Below are 23,228 nucleotides of genomic sequence, written 5' to 3'. Positions count from 1 at the left end.
TTCTGCCTTGCCTCGCCCTATGCCTGGAACAATCTTCCTCAACCCCTACGCCAAGCCCCCTCCCTACCCATCTTCAAATCTCTGCTTAAAACTCACCTCTTCAATGCTGCTTTCGGCACCTAACCTTTCGTGAAATATAGTATGCCCTATTAGACGGACTCTACACTTGTCTTTGACTGTACACTTGTCTCTAGATTGTACACCTGTCTTTTAGATTGTAAGCTCCTTGAGCAGAGACTGTCCTTCTATGTTTAAATTGTACAGCGCTGCGTAACCCTGGTAGCACTTTAGAAATGTTAAGTAGTAGTACCGTGTTTCCCTGAATATAAGACACTGTCTTATATTCATTTTTGCTCCCAAAACGGCGCTAGGTCTTATTTTCAGGGGATGTCTTATTTCGGGGAAACACGGTTGGCCCGCCCACCCTCCCTCCATCACTCCTGCAACTAACCCCCCACCCGAGATGGCCCCCCCACCCGAAGTCGCCGGGCCACCCCTCCGTCGCTCCGGAACTAACCTGAAGCCTCCTTTCACTTGCCTTCCAGTTCGCATCGCAGCAAGCAGCAGGGCAGGCCTCTCCTTCCTTCCGTGCCCCGCCCTCGCCTGACGTTACGTTACGTCAGGCGAGGGCGGGACACGGAAGGAAGGTGTGGCCTGCCCTGCTGCTTGCTGCGATGCGAACTGGAAGGCAAGTGAAAGGTTACTTTCGGAGCGACGGAGGGGTGGCCCGGCGACTTCGGGTGGGGGGGCCATCTCGGGTGGGGGGTTAGTTGCAGGAGTGATGGAGGGAGGGTGAGCGGGCCAACCGTTACTTTCGGAGCGACGGGGGGGGGGCGGCGATCTCGGGTGGGGGGTTAGTTGCAGGAGCGACGGAGGGAGGGTGGGCGGACCAACCGTGTTTCCCCGAAATAAGACATCCCCTGAAAATAAGACTTTGCTAGGCCTTACTTTCAGGGGAGGCCTTATATTTACTAAGGGCACCAAAACCTGGGTAGGTCTTATTTTCGGGGGATGTCCTATTTTCGGGGAAACACAGTAGTAGTAGTAAGTATATAGGATCTTTAAGGAAGAAGAAAGGATAGTAGATGGCACGGATGGGCAGACTGGATCGGCTACATGGTCTTTATCTGCCTTCATTTTTCTATGTAGAAGCAACTGTTACGGTTCTAATGCTCTTGGCTCATATTCTCTGTAAACTGCAGTTCTGGCTAAAAAAAGATTGTCACCTGCAAGGAAAAAACTGAGGGTGATATGAAATAAACAACAACATGTGCTTTCAAGTTAGCTTGAATGAGCACAGCTTTTTTTTTTTGCTTACACAAGCTGATGACTTCAGCATTTATAGACAGTGATTAAGAATATTGTATGGTAGCAGTATGTGAGAAAGAGCCTAAGGCAGCTTTTACTAGAGAGGCAAAAAGGGAATCTTTTTCCCCAGAGGAAAGAACGTAGTATCCATTGATTCCTGAATTGGAAAATACCCGGTGAAGGCTCACCAACCATTAACAGTCCACCACAGAGGACAGAGAGAGACAAACCCTAATCAGTAACCAGGTTCAAACTAAGGAAATACTGCCCGATCAGCGCATGTGAACAACTCTCTCATACTCAGTGTTAATGAGATGCAAATATAGCAACGCCTGGCGCATGTGCTCAAGAGTTGTACATTAAGCACAGTTCATGCCCGGAACACCAGAGGGAGATGTGGGAAGGAGGAGGTAAGTGCAGCTGAAGGCAGGGGCATAGCCAGACCTCAGTGGGAGGGGGGTCCAGAGCCTGAGGAGGGGGGGCACGGTTTAGCCCACCTATCCTAGCCGCCGACTCCCCCCTCCGCCGCCAGGTACCTTTGCTGGCGGGGTTCCCCAACGTCTGCCAGCCGAAGAGTCTTCAGTGCCGGTCGACTCCGGCGCTGATTATCTCTTTCTAACTCCTTATGATGTGCACGCAGGACGTAAGGAGTCAGAAACATCATCAGCGAAGGCGGCGCTGAAGAAGACTGTTCGGCTGATGGGGGTTGGGGACCCCCGCCAGCAAAGTTACCTGAGGGGGGTCAGCGGTGAAGGCGGGGGGTTAAATGTAGAGGGGGCCAGGGCTTAATCTGTGGGGGCCCATGACCCCACCTAGCTACACCCCTGGGTGAAGGGGAATAATCCAGCCCTTAAAAGTTAGGTGGCTTCTCTTGTAATATGTGCTTATGTAAATGACCCTAATGCAGCAGTGAGGTGTGACAGAGAGAAATGAGGCCCTGATGATCAAAACTGAGATGATAAAAATACCTTTTAAGACATAGCTGCACGATTTTCCTTCAGGAGAACAAGATCGTGTCTTGGTAATCAGCTATTGTGTTCTATCTCGTCTTCCGCCAGGGTCGCTTTACTTATACTACCCCTCTCCTTAAGTCGTTTCACTGGCTCCCTATCCGTTTTCGCATCCTGTTCAAACTTCTTCTACTAACCTATAAATGTACTCACTCTGCTGCTCCCCAGTATCTCTCCACACTCGTCCTTCCTTACACCCCTTACCGTGCACTCCGCTCCATGGATAAATCTTTCTTATCTGTTCCCTTCTCCACTACTGCCAACTCCAGACTTCGCGCCTTCTGTCTTGCTGCACCCTACGCCTGGAATAAACTTCCTGAGCCCCTACGTCTTGCCCCATCCTTGACCACCTTTAAATCTAGACTGAAAGCCCACCTATTTAATATTGCTTTTGACTCGTAACCACTCGCCTCCACCTACCCTCCTCTCCTCCATCCTGTACACATTAATTGATTTGATTTGCTTACTTTTTTTTTGTCTCTTAGATTGTAAGCTCTTTGAGCAGGGACTGTCTTTCTTCTATGTTTGTGCAGCGCTGCGTACGCCTTGTAGCGCTATAGAAATGCTAAATAGTAGTAGTAGTATGCTGGAGCTGTCTTTTTAAAGCCTCTTCAGACACCTAACGCTAGCTCTGAGTTGACATTAGGTTCCCGGCGTTAAGGGCGCCCATGTTCAGAGCGCTCTTCATTCAGCATCAGAGGGAATACCAAATCGCCTTCGTTAAATTGTATTTGCATGATATTTACAATATGCTTTGGCGCACTCATTGTTCCCCGCTCAGGAGCCGTCTGTGCATTCTGCAGTAGCAAATGAAAGCGGTAGTTGGGCGCTAATGGCCTCTGGTGCCTTCATTTTCTTCTGTGCCTCAGAGCCTAATTGTTCTACCTACCCTCTGGACTAAGCTGTTCTTTCTACAGTGTTATAAGCACCAGTAAGAGGTGGTATTGCAGAGAACATTCAGCTTAATATCTTAAAGTAATTTCTAAATGTTGACAATAGAAATCAAACAAAATAAAACATGGAAAAGAAAATAAGATGTTACCTTTTTATTGGACATAACTTAATACATTAAGTTATGTCCAATAAAAAAAAGGTATCATTTTCTTTTCCATGTTTTATTTTGTTTGATTTCTATTGATAACCTTAAGAGTGGGCTAACACGGCTACCACACCTCTCTACTTAAATGTTGACACAATTTCCCACCAGAATTACCTTTGCCCATGTAAAGAATTTTGTGATATTTTTTTTCCTCTCACCACTTTTTATAAGCTGCTCTTCAGGTTTTCATTCTAAAATGGCTGCTTTACTGATCTGCTTGCCATGTTAGATTTAACTGGTTTGTTTTGATTACTCTGTGCTGCTGTCCCCAGTCCAGCCTCATTTCCTCTGACAGTGAGTTCTCTGTTTTATTTTCTTGAGTGAAGAATTTAATGCTCAGAGGAATCACTTGGACTGTTTTGTGTTAGTCCTGTGCAGGACTTCCTGCCAGAAATTGCTCAAGTAGATAATATTACAAAACAGAATGAACCAGTGTTCCTCTGTCTGTTTTAACTTTTGAAACACATGTTTCTTTCACAACATACTGCTGTTTCTCAGATGGTCTAACTAGCCCAGTATCCTGCTTCCCACAAATACCTGGCAGAAACCCAATTAGTAGCAACATTACATCAGTGGCGTAGCCACAGGTGGGCCTGGGCCCATCCACTTAGAGCTCAGGCCCACCCAACAGCAGCACATATTTAGTGTTAGCTAGTGGGGATCCCAAGCTTCGCCAGCTGTCCACCTCCCCTGATGGTGCTGAAAACACTGCTTTCCACTTCAGCAGTCTAAGCTTCCTAAGCTGCTGATACTGGCTCATCGCATTGGGGGGGGGGGGGGGGGGGGGGGGGGGAAGGAGAACACTTGGTGCCCACCCACTTCTTGACTAGACCCACCCAAAATCGGCTGTCTGGCTACGCCCCTGCGATTACATGCTACCAATCCCGGGGCAAGAAATGGCTTCCTCCTTGTCCATCTCAATAAGAGACTATGGGCTTTTCCTCCAGGAACTTGTCCAAACCTTTTAAAACCCAGATACAGTAACTGCTGTTACCATTCACTTCAGCAAAGAGTTCCAGAGCTTAGCTATTCTTTGAGTGAAAAAAAAAATATTTCCTCCTATTTGTTTCAAAAGTATTTCCATGTAATTTCGTTGCGTGTCCCCTGGTGTTTGTACATTTTGAAAGAGTGAAAAATCAAGTCACTTCTATCTGTTCTACACCACTCAGCCTTTTATACACCTCAACACCTTCACCCCCATGGCCTATGCTGGCCCGGTAGCCCTACAGGCTTCCCTCTGCTGCATCCTACCCTCAGTGATTGCACTTCCTGTTTCCTGTCTGGCAGGACATGGCAGAGGGAAGCCTCTGAGGCTGGCGCAAGCAGCAGATGTGTGTCACTGGTGCCACCTGCAAAGGTGCTGAAGTAGATGGGGAGGGGGATTGTTGGGCTGCGGCCAAGAGACAAACGCCAGATGCAGGGGTGGAATAGAGGGTGAGAGAGGACGGGGGGGGGGGGGGGTAGTTTTGTAAGGCCAGTCCATCTTAATGGTGGGCTCTCCCAAAATGACAGGTCTGACTACACCACTGCCCTGAACAATCCCTGGTATTTAGTGGCACCCTCTCTAAAACAATCATCCCCTCCCCTCCCCTGTCCTGAGCCCCAAGCCAAATAGTGTCTCCCTCTCAATGTGGGCTCATGTCCCCTCCTAAACTCCATTCTCCTGAATGGCTGGTAGGGTTGCCCAAGCTCCGCCAGCTGAAGAGCTCCGGGGCCTGAACCTTCCTCCCTCCCCTCCCATGGGAGAAAGTCAGCAATGTGCTTTTCAGCTGCTGATGTCAGCATATGCTCCGTTTGTGTGCATGAACTTAGCATGGGCTTGAATGCCGGTGTCGACAGCTTGAAAGCACATTGCTGAGTTCTTCACAGTGGAGGTGCTCTTTGGCTGGAGGGGCTTGGACATCCCTGCTATCAAAGGCAACATTTTTAACGGGGGGGGGGGGGGGGAAGCAGGGAGGGTGCCCCCCCCCCAAAAAAAAAAAAACTGGGCTGTTGGCTATGCTCTTGGAAAAAAAGCAAAATGAAAACCAAGGTAAAGAGAGAGAGATCACTTGCTGCCCCTTGTCAGACTGATGAAATGAACTAAGGAGGCCAGAGTAGAGGGGCGTGCTAGGGAGGGAGCATTCGCAGTCGCACATGCCCAGAGGCTGTTTCTGGTCTCTTCTGGGCTTTGGGAGAGAGGGTCCGGTCTGCTGCTGTCGGGATGACGTCAACCCATATTTGTGGCTGATTTATACTGCTTGTCCATGGAGAATCTTTTTCCCCACTTTCTGTGTATTCAGCAACCTGATCCGAACGGGCTCAGAGAGCTCCATGAGCTGAGCGTAGATTCCCATCCTGTGCTAAACGGTGCCTGTCGCACTGATGGAGGGGAGGCCGCTCAGCATCTTTTACTCCCCCGGAGGAGGGGTTTGGCAGCCAGAGGCGGCGGGGACCAATCGCGGCGCCGCTTCCACTGGCTGCACATCTGGGCTATTCTGGGCAGCGGCAGGAGGCTGAAATCTGACTCCGGGAAATAAGGGGCAGCCAATGAGCGGCCGATTCTCGTCGGGGCCGCAGAACCGCTGCTCCTGGACTGCGATCGCCCGCTTAGCGGCAAAGTTCGGCCACGGCCGCTGCTGGGGCACTGCAGGCAAGGTAAGAGGGGAGGCTGCGATGGTGCCCGTGTTACGCCGGGGGTGAAGGGAGAGCGGATAGGGACGTAGGATGTCCCTGCCTCAGTCCGATCGCATGCAGGTGGTTGGGAAGAAGGGCCTGAGACCGGAGGAGGAGTGGGTAGGGGGACTCTTCGAGCCTGTAGAAAGCACAGAAACAGCCCTGGCTCTGGGTTTCGGGGACGTATCCCCCCTGCTCTAGATCAGGTTTAACCGGCTTTGCCCACTCTCCCCATAATGCTTGTGTTGTGCAAATGATCAGTGTGAAAATCAGTACTAGGGGCTGAACGCCAGATGTTCACCTTTGACTAGACTTTTCAGTGTAAGCTTCTGTATTCTGTAGATATTCACCGGGGACACTGAATCCACCGAAATCACGGCTGAGATTTTATATATTATTAGCATTTAATTGGGGGAGGGGGAGCGTGCAAAGTTTAGATAATAAAGGATTCTCTGCATAGGGTTGTATCTTCCATCAAAAGGCGTTGTTTTTAACGTTTCAGTGTACGCTGCTGAAAGGACGTGGGAGGTGCAATTTAGCATTTGAAGCCCCCACATTGCAATTTTCCGTCTGAATTTCTCTCCGCTATAATATTTGCATATGCACATCGGAAAGCAGCGCGTTCTTTAGTGATTTATTTTGTTTCTAATGATTGCAGTGCATCGTGTGTGTAAAACTTGAGCTCTTCAAATCCTATAGTTATCGAGCACTGAGAAATGTGAGTTGAAAACAGTTTATAGAGCCTGAACTCAGGTCCGAGGACCTGCTAGTGCTGGACAGTGCCATTTAGGCCACTCTATAAGTGAAAGTCTGATTGCCTCAAAATATGGCCTTTATTCCGATGAGCTATTAATGACATTTCTGGAGATTGATGTGCAATTAAGGCACTTACCACCACCAGTTGTACCCAGGTTGTATGTCCCTAGTAGTGTAGAAAGGGATTGAACATAAGTGTTAACTCTCACAAAATACATTTATTTATTAGGATTTCTATACTGCCTGTTTGGAAAAAGAAAAAAAAAAAAGAAAGCATTCACCCATGCCCGCATATTGCATTAAAATGAATGCAGATGAGGCCATTAAAGTATTCTGCAGCAATGCATAGGAGGAACCAGGGAAATTTGAAATGTGGTACTTCAAGAAGGAAGCGTAGCCCAACCTGACTCCCCTGCCCCAATAGCTTTCTGCACCCAGCACCCTGAGCCAATCACCTTCCCTCCCCACCCCCAAAAATTAAAAAAAAAAAGTTCCCTGCTGTTTAGCAATCTCTTTCTTTTGAATATCTTTATTGAGTCAGAGCAGAGGTTTAATACCAAAACATCAGCAAAACAACATTCAAACTGCTTATTACAACACTGTCGCCCATATCCAACAAGTATGCAGAACCAACATCCTTGGTGACTAGCTGCACCCCCTCCACCCAACAAGATCCCCCTTCCCCACCTCTGACTCAAAAAAAAAAAAAACAATCAGTGGTAATCTGGTGAACCCCACCCTGACCCCAACTTTCAAAAACTAAAATTCCTTGGTGTCTAGCGGCACCCGACCCTTCTCCTCCCAGGTAGTAAAGAGGGAGGAGCAATGCCCATTCACTCCCTCCTCTAGTACTGCCATCTTGAAAAATGGAAATGCAGAACCCCCGAGCAGAGCAGGCAGAAAGTGGTTGGGGGGGAGGGGCACTGGCATTTTTAGCCAAAACTGAAGCATGGCTAAACTCAGATTTTGGGCCAGTTTTGGCGTCAAAGCTGAAACTGAAATTTGGTCAACCTGTGGTCAGCACAGTACAGATGACACACCTTAAAAGGCATGCATTAGAAATTCAAACAGCATAAATTTGATACTCATAATGTTAGTACTATACAGTGAAACATCTTGAAATGCTGCCCCCAGGGACAAGTGCAGTTGAAACATATAGATGGGACAAGTCATTGGGATAAATAACATAGTAATATAGTAGATGACGGCAGAAAAAGACCTGCACGGTCCATCCAGTCTGCCCAACAAGATAACTCATATTTGCTGCTTTTTGTGTATACCCTACTTTGATTTGTACCTGTGCTCTTCAGGGCACAGACCGTATAAGCCTGCCCCGCACTATCCCCGCCTCCCAACCACCAGCCCCACCTCCCAACCACCGGCTCTGGCACAGGCACAGACCATATAAGTCTGCCCAGCACTATCCTCACCTCCCCACCACCAGCCCTGCCTCCCAACCACCGGCTCTGGCACAGACCGTACAAGTCTGTCCAGCACTATCCCCGCCTCCCAACCACCAGTCCCGCTTCCCACCACCGGCTCTGGCACAGACCGTATAAGTCTGCCCAGCCCTATCCCCGCCTCCCAACCACCAGCCCCGCCTCCCGATCTTGACTAAGCTCCTGAGGATCCATTCCTTCGGCACAGGATTCCTTTATGCTTATCCCACGCATGTTTGAATTCCGTTACCGTTTTCATGTCCACCACCTCCCATGGGAGGGCATTCCAAGCATCCACTACTCTCTCTGTGAAAAAATACTTCCTGACATTTTTCTTGAGTCTGCCCCCCTTCAATCTCATTTCATGTCCTCTCGTTCTACCACCTTCCCATCTCCGGAAAAGGTTCATTTGCGGATTAATACCTTTCAAATATTTGAACGTCTGTATCATATCACCCCTGTTTCTCCTTTCCTCCAGAGTATACATGTTTAGTTCAGCAAGTCTCTCCTCATACGTCTTGTAACGCAAATCCCATACCATTCTCGTAGCTTTTCTTTGCACCGCTTCAATTCTTTTTACATCCTTAACAAGATACGGCCTCCAAAACTGAACACAATACTCCAGGTGGGGCCTCACCAACGACTTATACAGGGGCATCAACACCCCCTTTCTTCTGCTGGTCACACCTCTCTTTATACAGCCTAACAACCTTCTAGCTACGGCCACCGCCTAAACTGGCTGCCTAAACTGGAGACAAAATTATATGTTTAATTGAATAAGATGTGTGGATCTGGTCTCAGTTACAAGATATGTGGCAAGCTAGTCCAGATGTGGAGTGAGTGGATAACCTGCCTCCACGTGTATTAAAGGTGAGGGAGAAGAACCAGGCTTTCATCTGCTTTCTGTAGTCTTGAGTAGAGAATGACATGGGGATGGGGACATACAGTTAACCACGGGGACGGAGACAGAGTTCGTGGGGACGGGACAAGGACAGAGCCCACGGGGATGGGGCAGGGGCGGGGACAGAGCCTGTGGGGATGGGAACAAACTTTGTCCCTGTGTCATTCTCTAATGCTGACAGCGTTTTGATTTTTTGGGAAAAACAAGCAAAAGTGCTGGCCAAAACTGGCAAAACTTGCATGGGGGATCCTGTGAATTCCTGCTACCAGCACATCTTCTGAGAGGACATTTTCTATTGAGGGAAGGACTGTGGAAGACAGGAGAGCTAGACTGAATCCTAAGATTGCTGATGACTTCTTATTCATCCACAGGTTAAAACGTAACATTTCTTCATAGGGCATATTTCTCCCCTGCTAGGGCATTCAGAACAGGTTGTATTTTGTCCCCCTGGACATTTTAACAGGGTGGATTAGGATTCCTTGGGGTAGTAGAAGTCAGCTATTGTTGGGGTTGGAAGGGCAGAGGGTGGTGGTGGGAAGAGTTATTATAGCTGCTTGCTGTTATTATTGTTTTCTATTTGTGATTTATAAACAGCATATTGTTCCTTTTTATACTTTAATAAAAAGATTTAAATATAAAGTCATAAATGTTCAAGGCTTGTACAGATGAGGACAGAGCCTGGGGGAGATGGGTCAGGGATGGAGATAGAACCCGCGGAGATAGGGCAGGGATGGGGCCAGAGCTCATGGGGACAGGACAAGAACAGAGCCTGCGGGGACATGGACAAACTTTGTCCCTGTGTCTTTTCTAGTCTTGAGTTTGATGTAGCCTCTCTGAGAGTACGTTCCAGGGTATGGGGCTGCTCCTGAGAAGGCTCGCTGGTAGATATCACATTGTACAATTTATTTTGATGTGAATGTGATGTTCTTTGAGAAGGCCTTAGAGGCTTAAAAGTGTGCAGAGGGCTAACTTATTCTTTAGGTACTCTGACCCTTTTCTCAGAACCTTGAAAATCAAAGATAGAGCTTTAAATTCAGCCCTGTAAAGTACCAGTACTCAGTGTAGTTTTTGCCAGTGGCGTAGCCAAGGGTGGGCCCAGGCCCACCAACTTTGGGCTCAGGCCCACCCAGTAGCAGCACACCTATGATGTGGCTGGCAGGGATCCCCAAGCCCCACCAGCTGAAAACTCCCAACAACTGTCTCTCCTGCATACCTTGTAAATAGCAGATCATCACCTGCAGTGGGCAGCGACTGATACATACTGTTCACACCTGCCCCACAGCCTTTCCTCTGATGTATTCTCGCCTACGTAGAAACAGGAAGTTGCATCAGAGGGAAGGGTGTGGGGCCAACATGAGCAGTATGTATTAGTTGCTGCTCGCTACCAGTGAAAATCTGCTATTTAAAAGGTATGCTGGGGGGGGGGGGGGCAGGGTGAGAGACCATGAGGCTCATTTTCAAAGCACTTAGCCTCCCAAAGTTCCATAGAAACCTATGGAACTTAGCCTCCCAAAGTGCTTTGAAAATATGCCTCCATGTTACCACATGGATAGGTGAGAGAGGGAGAGACCAAATCACTTGTGGGAAAAGGCAGAGTTCTGCCCACCCATCTTGTGCCCAGGCCCACCCAAAATTGGGTGTCTGGCTACGCCCCTGGTTTTTGCATGCCACTTACAGTCCTCTTGGAGCTGTTGCAGACTCTTTTTAGGGTGACATCACAGTTGTGACATTATCATGGCCTGGACTGCGTGGTGAGACTCATCTTTTCAGTATATGGAGAGAGATTTTGTTGTTGCTGCAGGTGATAGAAGCAGTTTGTAAAGGTTGTTTGAATTTATGGGATCAAAGTGATGAGTTGAGCAGTATCCCAAGATTCCTGAGATGTGATTTTAGAGTGAGTTCATACTTCCCAAAAGGTATTTTGAAATCAGGTACTTGTTTACTTGTCTTAGGAAGTGGGTTCAGGCAAAGTTTGTTGTTTGTTTGTTCTTTCCTGACATTCAGATGTGTCGGAGGAGTATCCTAACGGTTAGTGCAAGGGAACTGGGTTTGATTCCCACTGCAGCTCCTTTTGACTCTGGGCAAGTCACTTAACTCTACCTTGCCTCAGGTAGAACATAAATAAATAGCTGTATATAATATAGAAACTGCTTTGATTGTAATCACAGCGAGGCAGTTTATCAAATCCCTTTCCCTTTGCTCAAAGCTGTGGGAGGATCTTGTTCAATGTGTATGAGTCATTCTACATATTTATTTATTTATTTGTAGCCCACATTTTCCCACCAGTTTGTAGGCTCAATGTGGCTTACATTTGCCGTAATGGCGGTTGCCATTTCCGGATAACAGAATCACAAATGGTATTGCGTTAAGGTGCATCCATACATGGTAACATACATGGAACAAAATATAAATGGAACAGATCATGGTATATATATTTATATATATACCATGTGCATACATACATGGTAAAGAAGAATGCATTATGGTATTGCATGAAGGTTCCTGAGTAATACATTGGATTGTAACATACATTAGATCATCGACTATAGAGAGACCCTATTCGACATAAGGTTTAAAGTGGTAGTGCTTGATCTTTGAAAGTAAAGAGGTTAAGAGTCACTCGCTAAAAGTTCGGTTTTGTATAGATCGTGTATAATGTTGTTATTTGGTATTTAACATGGATGTTTATTGTATGCCTTCTTGAAAAGATCTGTTTTCAGTAGCATAGGTATAGAATTTTTTGTCCATCGACCAGGCACAGGCTCAGCTAGAGGCTTGAGGTAGATATGGAATAAAAACAGTCACAGTGTGGATCGCTGTGATATACAGTACAGTTCCCAAGCTGATGATGTGCCGTTGCTGAACAGAAATGATTTGTACCATGTAATTACTGTTGCCACCAATACCTGTTTCTGTCAACTGTGCAAGCATGATTTTACAGGGGATGGGACGGCTTCCCTATCAGGATAGGCTGAAGAGGCTGGGGCTCTTCAGCTTGGAGAAAAGGGGGCTGAGGGGAGATGTGATAGAGGTCTATAAGATAATGAGTGGAATGGAACGGGTCGATGTGGAGCGTCTGTTTACGCTTTCCAAAAATACTAGGACAAGGGGGCATGCGACGAAGTTGCAGTGTAGTAAATTTAAAACGAATCGGAGGAAATGTTTCTTCACTCGACGCGTAGTTAAACTGCCGGAAAAGGTGGTTAAGGCGGTTAACTTAGCGGACTTCAAAAAAGGGTTGGACGGCTTCCTGGAGGAAAAAGCCATAGAATGTTATTGAATGGATGAGGGAATAATACAGTATTTCTAGGATGGGTGGGACAAACTGCTTGTTCTTTTGGCTGCTGTCGGTGACGGGGTGCTGGGCTCGATGGACCCTTGGTCTGTCCCAGCATGGCGATGCTTATGTACGTATGTACTTATGTACTTTTTGGGGATCTTGCCAGGTATTTGTGACCTGAATTGACCACTGTTGGAAACAGGATGCTGGGCTCGATGGACCTTTGGTCTGTCCCAGCATGGCGATGCTTATGTACATATGTACTTTTTGAGGATCTTGCCAGGTATTTGTGACCTGAATTGACCACTGTTGGAAACAGGATGCTGGGCTTGATGGACCTTTGGTCTGTCCCAGTATGGTGATGCTTATGTACTTATATGGTGCATGTTGTCGAAGGCTGCTAAGAAATCCAGCAACATATATTTATATTTATTTATTTATTTGTAGCATTTGTATCCCACATTTTCCCACCAATTTGCAGGCTCAATGTGGCTTACATTTGCCGTAATGGCGGTTGCCATTTCCGGATAACAGATTACAAGTGGTAATGCGTTAAGTTGCATATATACATGGTAACATACATTTAGCATAACATATATATCATGTGCAGTACATGATAAGGAAGAATAAATTATGGTAATACATGAAAGTTCCTGAGTAAGAAATTGGGTTGTATCATACTTTAGAACATCGGCTATGGAGTGACCATATTCGACATAAAGTTTGAAGTGGTAATGCTTCTTTATTAATGGCAAAGAGGTTAATCAGTCAAGTGATATGTGGTTTGTTGTAGAATTGCATAACTTGAAAATTAAAGTTATATAAATTCAAAGAATCCCCTCCTTCTTCTGGGATGCCTCTTTTTATATGCTAATTACAAATCGGCACATGTGTTTCTAGATGACTGAAAATCCACTATATTACCCAGCTCTCAATATACTTCAAACATGCTTTTATATTCATGAAAGGGTATTACTTGCATTTTTTAGGATCCTTCAGATTTTCCTATCACCATCACACAGGCTAATAACGTGAGCCAGGCACTTTTGTGGTGGGTAGGTATTCCTCATTTGATCCATTTTAATTTTACTTTAATTTTAGCAACTTTTTCTCTGATATTTTATAAAAATCAAGTTCAAATTTCAGATATTCAAAAACAAGCACTTAGCTTCGAAACTGGAGCATCACTTTACATTTCTTCTTTCATTTCAAAAGATTTTAACACAGCTGATCGCTCATCTCGGAGATTTGCACCGACATGAATTCACGTTTCGCAACTAGTGCTGTATCAAGGTATATCTCCTCAAACGAGTCTGGAAACAATTCCCTGCTTTCTCTTTCATGTTTCAAAGATGGCCGCGGCGTTCTAGCTGTTTAAATAGAGGATTTCTCAAATTTTACGTCAGTATTTTGCTAGCACCAGTCCCTTTCATGAATATAAAAGCATGTTTGAAGAATATTGAGAGCTGGGTAATATTTTGTGAGTTATAGTAATACCCCCTCTATTAAATATAAATAAAAGGGATACCATAGTAGGTGAAAATCCACTATGGCACAGATAAGAAACTTATTTGTGTAACTCCTTGGGTTTTTTTTTTAGTTGGATAAGTGTTGACTAAGTTTTAGAAAATGTGTGCCAGAGTTGGCCCAGTGCTGCTGTATGTGAAAGGTCCTGGATTCAATTGCCAAATGGGTGTTTCAGTCTGAGATCCTCTAGCAGCGGTTTTCACAGTCCCAGGGAGGGGAGGGGAAAGGGAGTTCTGATGGCTGCATTCAGGGTTACAGAAAGAGCCCTGATTCCTTACCCCCAGCCTATCACTGTGATGATCAAACTGAGTGCACTGGGGGTAGAGGGGATATAATAGGATAAAAAAAATAATCTCAGGTAGTTGGAAATGAAAGTTCCTGGCATTGAGATTGCTTGTGACAGAGCTGAAAGTGTGAAGCAGGAGGAGGAGGAGGAGGAAATTGCTCCTTAATCAGAAACAGAATGTGTCCTTAAATATCTAAAAATGATGTGCTTTTGTTGATAAGGAATAACAAACAGTTGTCATGACCACAGGTGATGGACTTTCATCTGCCCAGCAGTTTTAAGCTTAATCATTCAGACATTACATGCTGTACTTGGGGAATAACGTAATTTGAAGGTGGTGTTTTAAGTGTTGTTTGAAATGCCAGAGTGATGCAGAATCCTGTCGCTGGTCCACGAGTGCGAAAGACCATACAAATGTCACAATTTATCTCCTTTTGGATCTTTCTAATTGGTTCTTGCACATACTGTGCTGTTTTGAAACTCCCAGGAACCTAGTATATGTAAGAACAAAGCAGGTAATTACAAGAGGTGAAGTATTACAGTTATGCTGTGCTTAGGAAAGAGAATTATGGCTGTTCTGCAGTCTGTGAGTTTGAACTGAACAAACTGTGCTTCAGGACATTTCTGTTTTGGACTTTGTATGCAATTTGGGCCCAGGCCCTCTACAGTCTGATTTTGGTGAGCCAAGAGAGGATGTTTCAGAGTTGCTACTAATAATTTCTATAGCATTGCTAGACATGTGCAGTGCTGTACACATTGTATGCCGGTACTTTCTCTGTCCCTAGTGGGCTCACAATCTAATTTTTTTGTACCTTGGGTAATAGAGGGTTAAGGGGGTCTTTTACTAATGATTAGCTTATCTGCAGCAGGGCCCATAGGAATAAAATGGGACCTGATGCAAATAACTCGAGCTAACCTTTAGTAAAAGACCCCCTAAGTGACTTGCACAGGGACACAAGGAGTTGCAGTGAGAACTGAACCCAGTTCCCCAGGATTTCAGTCCACTGCTCTAACCAGTCAACAAGAGTGGAGGAGTGGCCTAATTAGGCCACTCCTCCACTCTTGTTGAATATGTCTTATGGTGTCGAATATGTCTTATGGTGTCATGGCTTTCTCATTAATTGATTTTTTTGTTGTTGTTGGCATTAAGGGAGCTCTTTTTTGGAAGGTGGGGAAGGAGGGGCACCTGGCAGCACCTGTTGGTAACAAAATACTGGAAGGAACAGAGGAGACTGAGAATTAAGGTCCATAGGCAGGCAGCATCCACATCATCTGTATAAAGCATCCCATTTTGCTTTTGATAAGATCCGTGAAACTATGGGAATAGGCAGTGCATTTCTTCTAGCGAAAAAGGTGCCGGTACTCAAATGCCAGGCCACCCTTCAGGGGTGGGATGATCACTGAGGGACCCACCCCACAATAGCAAGGGCCCCTACAACCAGTCACAGAATCTATGACAAGGCAGAATTGGTGTGTAGAGCCTGAGCTCTTTCATTAAAACTTGGGGACCATGGGTCAAATTTTAGCAGCCAATGGAAAAGGTGCCGGTACTCAGTACCCCCAAGTACCCCCTCAAATAAAAGCCCTGGGAATAGGTTTCTTCACACAGTGAGCGATTAGGATTTGCTAACAGGCAGAACAAGAAAGGAACCAATTACAAAAAATAGGGCCTCAGTTTTTAAACTGATTTTCATATAGGCACAAACTTTGTTTTTAAGAGAGGATGCATCTGATTCATAAAAAAAAACACTGAAGATGTTCTCCAGGGCCTTGTCCGAGTAAAGATTGTTGTACACTGATGCACAGCTCCTCAATCAACCTTCATCATGCCGTTGGCACTCATACAGCAAATCCACCTCCTTCATTTCACCATAATTTCTTCATTAGATGTCAGTGATATCACTGTCAGAATGGGGGTATGTGCAGATATCTGCCTCCCCTTCTGTCTGAAAGAGCACAGAGCCTTCCACTGGTTTCAATGTACAGGTGTATGACAAAAGTGAAATGAAATAAATTAGAAACACAGCTACTTCTGGAAGCCATGAAATAGCTTTTCTTCTGAGAGAGAGAACCAGCAATACATAAGTACATAAGTATTGCCATACTGGGAAAGACCAAAGGTCCATCGAGCCCAGCATCCTGTTTCCAACAGTGGCCACTCCAGGTCACAAATACCCGGCAAGATCCCAAAAATATACAAAACATTTTATACTGCTTATCCCAGAAATAGTGGATTTTCCCCAAGTCCATTTAATAATGGTCTATGGACTTATCCTTTAAGGAAGCCGTCCAAACCTTTTTTTAAACTCTGCTAAGCTAACCGCCTTTACCACATTCTCTGGCAACGAATTCCAGAGTTTAATTACACGTTGAGTGAAGAAAAATTTTCTCCGATTGGTTTTAAATTTACTACATTGTAGCTTCATCACATGCCCCCTAGTCCTAGTATTTTTGGAAAGCGAGAACAAAAATACTAGTGATTGGATATTCTTTAGCAGACAGATACCAGTGAGGCATATTTTCAAAGCACTTAGCCTTCCAAAGTTCCATAGAAACCTATGGAACTTTGGAAGGCTAAGTGCTTTGAAAATATGCCTCTTTCTGTCCTAAGGTTGTCCAGCAGATCTTTCAGGCTCATCGTTCTAAAACTGCCTGAGCTGAGGAATCCATAACAGGATCAGAAACCCCTTTCCAAATCAGATGGCTTTACCTAAAAGACTTGGCACTGACGGAGAACAGTGCCACTGGGCAGCTCAAGTGTTGACAGTAACTCTAATAAAATGGAATGACATGAATAGCTCCGTGAAAAAGAGCTGATACTAGCTGCTAGCTTACGGATTCCCATACAGGAGAAGGCAGTGAAGGAGAAAGTGCTGTCAGGTGAGGACAGTGAGGCCTAGCCAATCTTAGCCTGTTTTCATTCCTTGTGCGTTGCTGCGGACCCTAGTGATCTGACCTTCTTTTCACAGCTAGAGACCTTCTGTGTGTATCTTAGGCTGTTCCATGTTACCCTAAACACGTTGGTTACCTTACAGTTTTGTCATCTAGATCAGTGGTTCTCAAATCTATCCTGGGGGACCGCTAACCGTTCGGGTTTTCAGGACATCCTTGATTTGCATGAGACAGATTTGCATGCCTGTCACCTCCGTATTCATTAGGGATATCCTGAATAACTGACTGGCTGGTGCAGGGGCGTATCTGCGTGGGGCCACAGGGGCCTGGGCCCCCGCAGATTTCGCCCTGGCCCCCCGCAGATTTCGCCCTGGCCCCCCTCCCCGCCGTCAACCCTCCCCCGCTGCTTACTTTTGCTGGCGGGGGGCCCCAACCCCCGCCAGCCAAGGTCCGACCCGCAATCTCCATATTTCGTCTTCCTCCGTGGCCATGTGCTTCCAGGAAGTAACGCTGCAGTGCTGATTCGTTGAATCCAGTTCACGTCAGACGCCGAACTGGATTCAACGAATCAGCACTGCAGCGTTACTTCCTGGAAGCACATGGCCACGGAGGAAGACGAAATATGGAGATTGCGGGTCGGACCTTGGCTGGCGGGGGTTGGGGCCCCCCGCCAGCAAAAGTAAGCAGCGGGGGAGGGTTGACGGCGGGGAGGGGGTGGAGAGAGGCGGCGGCGGGGGGGGGGGAGGGAGGCAAAAATGTGCCCCCCCTCTCTGGCCCCCCCTACCGCCGGATTCCAGATACGCCCCTGGGCTGGTGGTCCCGCAGGATAGGTTTGAGAGCCCCTGATCTAGAAGATGCTTATTTATTTATTATTACATTTGTACCCCGCGCTTTCCCACTCAAAGCAGGTTCAATGCGGCTTACATAATAATATGGATTGCAGAGTATTGATAGAGAAAGTGTAAGTGGCTATGTGTTGGGTAGATACTATTTACTACTACTTAACATTTCTGAAGCGCTACCAGGGTTGCGCAGCGCTGTACAATTAACAAAGAAGGACAGTCCCTGCTCAAAAGAGCTTACAATCTAAAGGACAAAAAGTGCAGTCAATCAAGATTGAGGCAGTCTAGATTTCCTGGATAGAGGTACAATGTTTAGGTGCCGAAAGCGACATTGAAGAGGTGGGCTTTGAGCAAGGATTTGAATATGGGTAGGGAGGGGGCTTGGCATATGGGCTCAGAGAGTTTAAAGGATTAGTTTGGATCATTTGGGTAGGCTTGCTTGAACAGATGGGTTTTTAGTGATTTCCGGAAGGGTAGATATTCTCTGATAGATTGGATAGGTCTGGGGAGGGCATTCCCGAGTTGGCTGCCTAAGAAGGGGAAGCTGGATCCATGGTAGGTTTTTGTACTTGAGTCCTTTGCAATTGGGGTAATGCAGGTTGAGATAAGTTTGTGAAGTTTCAGACATATTTCTGATGGGAAGGTTAATCAGATTGTTGAGCATATAGCCCGGAGAATCACCGTGGATAATCCTGTGGATTAATGTGTGGACCTTGAATTTGATTCGTTCTCTGATAGGGAGCCAGTGAAGTTTTTTGCCAAAAATGAGTCTTGCTGCCGTATTCTGGGCAGTCTGAAGTTTTATAGCACCTTGCACTGGCCTGAGAGACTTTGATTCCTTAGTGGCTTCTGCAGATTGGACTGGTGAGGGCTAGAGAGCTTGTAAGGCAGAATTTACAGCAGGGCTTTCAAGTTTTCCCAGTTCCAGGAGGGAGATTTGAGTCTGGTCCTGGATTTTTGACAAACTCGTCCTGATGCATTATGGGACTTGCAGCACAGATTTCAATAGGGAGAAATAAAGAACTCCAAGCTCCACAGTGCTTTGAGGATGTATGTTTGAAACCAGGACTGGTTCTCGTGTGCATCTTTCTTTAAATTAGCCACCTTATTCTCTAACTCCTCTTACCTATATTATATATGTTCCATCTTTGCTTATACCCTACACTGTCAATTAAAATGTTCTATTACCTATTGTGTTGACATTGTAAGTAATAGGCTGTGCCATACTTTGTATTGTTATTTGAATATTTTTACTGCTGTAATTGCCTATTGCTCATGTTTGATTTATTCTTACTGTACACCTCCTTGAGTGAATTCCTCCAAAAAGGTGGTAAATAAATCCAAGCAGATAAATTAGTCTCTTTCCTGGGGCTGAGTAACTTGGCAGCTCTGTTGTAAAAGCAGGACCTTGGGGGGGGGGGGGGGGGGAAATTAATATCTGAGTGATCACCAATCAAAGTGGCTTGCAGATAACACGCAGTGACCCTTGCATTTGGAAATTGGGGTGATGCATACCAGGTTCTGAAGGAAGCAGTTGTCTGGGGTCCCTTACTAATGACTGGGGAGGGTGACTGCAGAAGGCCAGGTGCTTCTCATTTATGAATGAAAGCTCATGGTATCATAGCTGTAGTAGGTTCTGGTTTTTGATTGAACTGGAGGAAGAAGAAGCAGGAAGGTGCAGACTGTGGGTTACCATATGGCTCCAGAAAAAGGAGGACGGATTGAGCCAGCCGGGTTTTACTTCCATTGCTTTCCATTGAAAGCAATGGAAGTAAAACCCGGCTGGCTCAATTACTTCCATTGAAAGCAATGGAAGTAAAACCTGGCTGGCTCAATCCGTCCTCCTTTTTCTGGAGCCATATGGTAACCCACAGAGCAAAGAAGACAGTGCTTGGTATAACGGGAACTCTTTTTATTTACAGTACTTCTGGTTTCTTTTCTTTATTTGATCATTTTTGTGGATTTTCTTTCTCTCTGTGTGTTGGTGAACTGCCAGCCTCATGTGGCACCGTGATCTGTTGCAGTTCACAGTTATTAAAACTTCTCCAAGGATTGGCGCTTTTTTAGTCTGCACCAGTAATCCAGAGACTGTAATCCAGATTTATTCAAAGATGAACTCTGGCGGACAAGAGATACCAGACTCCTGTTTTCCAAAGCTTATGCCTCAGTAATCTATAGGGTGCTACCAGCCCTCCCGTCAGGGTCGCCCCTGGTATGTTCAAAGCCAAATCCCTTTGAAGACACTGCCCCCTGAGAGCAGAAGTAGACAGATTTCACAGGGGATTCATGGATGTTTCTGAAAGTAATAAAGGGTTCAGGAGCAGCAGTTTGAAATACCTTAAGCAGTGGGCTGAGGACCAGGGAAGCCCAGTTCAAATCCTAGTGCTGCTTGTTGTGACCTTGGGCAAGTCAATTAACCCTCCATTGTCTAAGGCAGTGGTTTTCAACCCAGTCCTGTCCGGTTGGGTTTTCAGGATATCCACAATGAATATGCATAAGAGATTTGCATGTCAAAAGGCCGTGCATACAGATCTATCTCATGCATATTCATTGTAGGTATCATGAAAACCTGACTGACCAGGTGGTCCCTGAGAACTGAGTTGAAAACCACTGATCTGAGGTACAGACTTGCATTCTAATCCCTCTGAGGACAGGAAAATACCTACAGTACCTGAATGTAACTCGCTTTGAGCTACAACTGAAAAAAGAGAAATGTGAGCTAAATTGATTTTTATATTGATGCATAAAATTATGTGGCAGAATCCAGAAAAGACTTGAACCTCTGTGAGTGGATAGGAAGGACCCAAAGAACTAGTGCTGTCACACCCATCATAGCATGAAAAAGACCAAGTATACAAATCTAATTAAATTGGGGGGGAGGAGGGGAAGAAATGGATTTTAAGGAGTGGAGGAGTGGCCTAACGGTTAGTGCAGAGGGCTTTGATCCTGGCAACCTGGGTTTGATTCCCACTGCAATTCCTTGTGTCCTTGGGCCAGTCACTTAATCCTCCATTGCCCCAGGTACAAAGACTTAGATTGGGAGCCCTCTAGGGACAGAGAAGGTACCTGCATATAATGTGTACGGCGCTGCGTAAATCTAGTAGCACTATAGAAATGATTAGTAGTAGTAGTAGTAAGGCCCAGCCAGCCACCCCACTGGGGACACAGCCATTACCCAAAAGTAGAATTAAACTTCCTGTTAAAAGAAGAAAATGAACCACTTAGCAAACATGTCAGGCCTCTACTCAGACTGGTCCGAACAGTCTTCTGCATGTAGGACTAGATTTTATCAATGGCACCTAAAATCGCTGAAAGAAATAGTGCTTAGCACTATTCTATAAACTATGCTTTTAGTTAAGATGTGGTTTATAGAATAGCACTTGACCCAGGAATTGTGACTACATTTAGGCATGACCATTTACACTAGTGAAAACCTGGTGTAAATAAAGTGCAGATCCTCCTAATTCTATAACAACGTGCATAAATTTTAGGATGCTCCAGACCCGCCCATGCTCCCTCATGGTCACGCCCCCTTTTCAGATCCATGCACTAGAATTTACGCCCACCTGTTTATAGAATGTGCCTAAAAGAATGCATGTGTAAATTCTAATTAATGCCAGTTAGTGCCGATAATTACATAAGTATTGCCACACTGGGACAGTCCAAAGGTCCATGAAGCCCAACATCCTGTTTCCAACTGTGGCCAATCCAGGTCACAAACGCCTGGCAAGATCCCAAAAAAGTTCAATACATTTTATGCTGCTTATCCCAGAAATAAGCAGTGGATTTTCCCCAAGTCAATTTAATAATGGTCTATCAACGCATGTCCAAATTTGCACGCACAACTCAAAGCACCATATATAGAATCCAGGCGATAGGGTGCAAAACTCGAGGACACAACAGAAAATGACCATCTATTGCAAGGGTCCTCAAGGCACTCGTCAGGATACCTCAAGCCAGTCAGTTTTTCAGGATATCCATAATAAATATGCTTGAGAGAGGTTTGCATTTCCTGCCTGCACTGAATGCATAAGTTCATAAGTAATACCACACTGGGAAAAGACCAAAGGTCCATCGAGCCCAGCATCCTGTCCCCGACAGCGGCCAATCCAGGCCAAGGGCACCTGGCGAGCTTCCCAAACGTACAAACATTCTATACAATCAAGCCATTGTGACATCACTAATGAGGTTGGCTCTTATTGGTGGAATGAGCCACTATGACATCACAATAGGTTAAATCACTGCTCTATGTAATAAAAGTGAGCCAAGTAGAGGACCTAAGTACATAAGTAATGCCACACTGGGAAAGGACCAAGGGTCCTGTCCCCGACAGCGGCCAATCCAGGCCAAGGGCACCTGGCGAGCTTCCCAAACGTACAAACATTCTATACATGTTACGCGCTTTCCCACTCATGGCAGGCTCAATGCGGCTTACATGAGGCAATGGAGGGTTAAGTGACTTGCCCAGAGTCACAAGGAGCTGCCTGTGCCTGAAGTGGGAATCGAACTCAGTTCCTCAGGACCAAAGTCCACCACCCTAACCACTAGGCCACTCCTTCACTGTTGCTACTATTTGAGATTCTACATGGATCACCAATGTGGCCGCGTAGGCTTCTGCTTCTGTGAGTCTGACGTCCTGCACGTACGTGCAGGACGTCAGACTCACAGAAACAGAAGCCTGCGCAGCCTTCTACATGGAATGTTGCTAGTGGAATAGCTATAAACTAAAAATATATCAGTAGGAAACTGGTTCAATCTAATAAATCATGAAACCATATAAATACAGAACCCAGTTACTAAATATGAGGTTACTCTTTTCAAATAAAGGAGGAAAAAAAAGGAGGAAAAAACGCCTCAAGAAAAAGCTTTTCCCACGGTTGTGAGTGGGATAAAAGCTATCATTTCATCATCATGGGCGATACAAAAAAACCTCCTCTACTTAATTATTTAAATTGTATCTTTTTAAATTAATTATATTCTTACTATCCACTTTGCCAGAGATAAAGCAAAGATTGTCCACTCTGCCATCAAAAATTGAATAAATTCTTTTACTTAGCTTAGGCAGATCTTAAGTTTTCTCCTTCTGAGACCGAAATAGAAATAGAACTGTGGTCAACAGGTCCCGTTTCACATTATGCTGCTTCAGGACCACAGCTATTTGTTTACTTCTCAAAAGTCTCGTATTCTAAACAAAGGAGAAAAAACAATAAACAAAAAAGGTTTTATCTTAACT

General features: G+C 45.6%; 1 protein-coding gene across 2 annotated transcripts in view; it reads left to right on the top strand.

Moving 5' to 3' along the window:
* The first annotated feature begins 5,928 nt into the window (after positions 1-5,928).
* The window catches only part of CAMKK2 (calcium/calmodulin dependent protein kinase kinase 2), a 119,242-nt gene continuing 101,942 nt past the window's right edge, over positions 5,929-23,228 (top strand). The window contains exon 1 of one of the 2 annotated variants that reach the window (XM_030217756.1): positions 5,929-6,054. The gene's annotated coding sequence lies outside the window, so the exon portion shown is untranslated. The remainder of the gene's footprint in view (positions 6,055-23,228) is intronic. The other variant, XM_030217757.1, reaches the window with a different exon arrangement.

This window comes from Microcaecilia unicolor, chromosome 11 (genome assembly GCF_901765095.1).
Source record: "Microcaecilia unicolor chromosome 11, aMicUni1.1, whole genome shotgun sequence".
NCBI lineage: Eukaryota > Metazoa > Chordata > Amphibia > Gymnophiona > Siphonopidae > Microcaecilia > Microcaecilia unicolor.
This window is presented reverse-complemented; position numbering and strand designations above follow the sequence as displayed.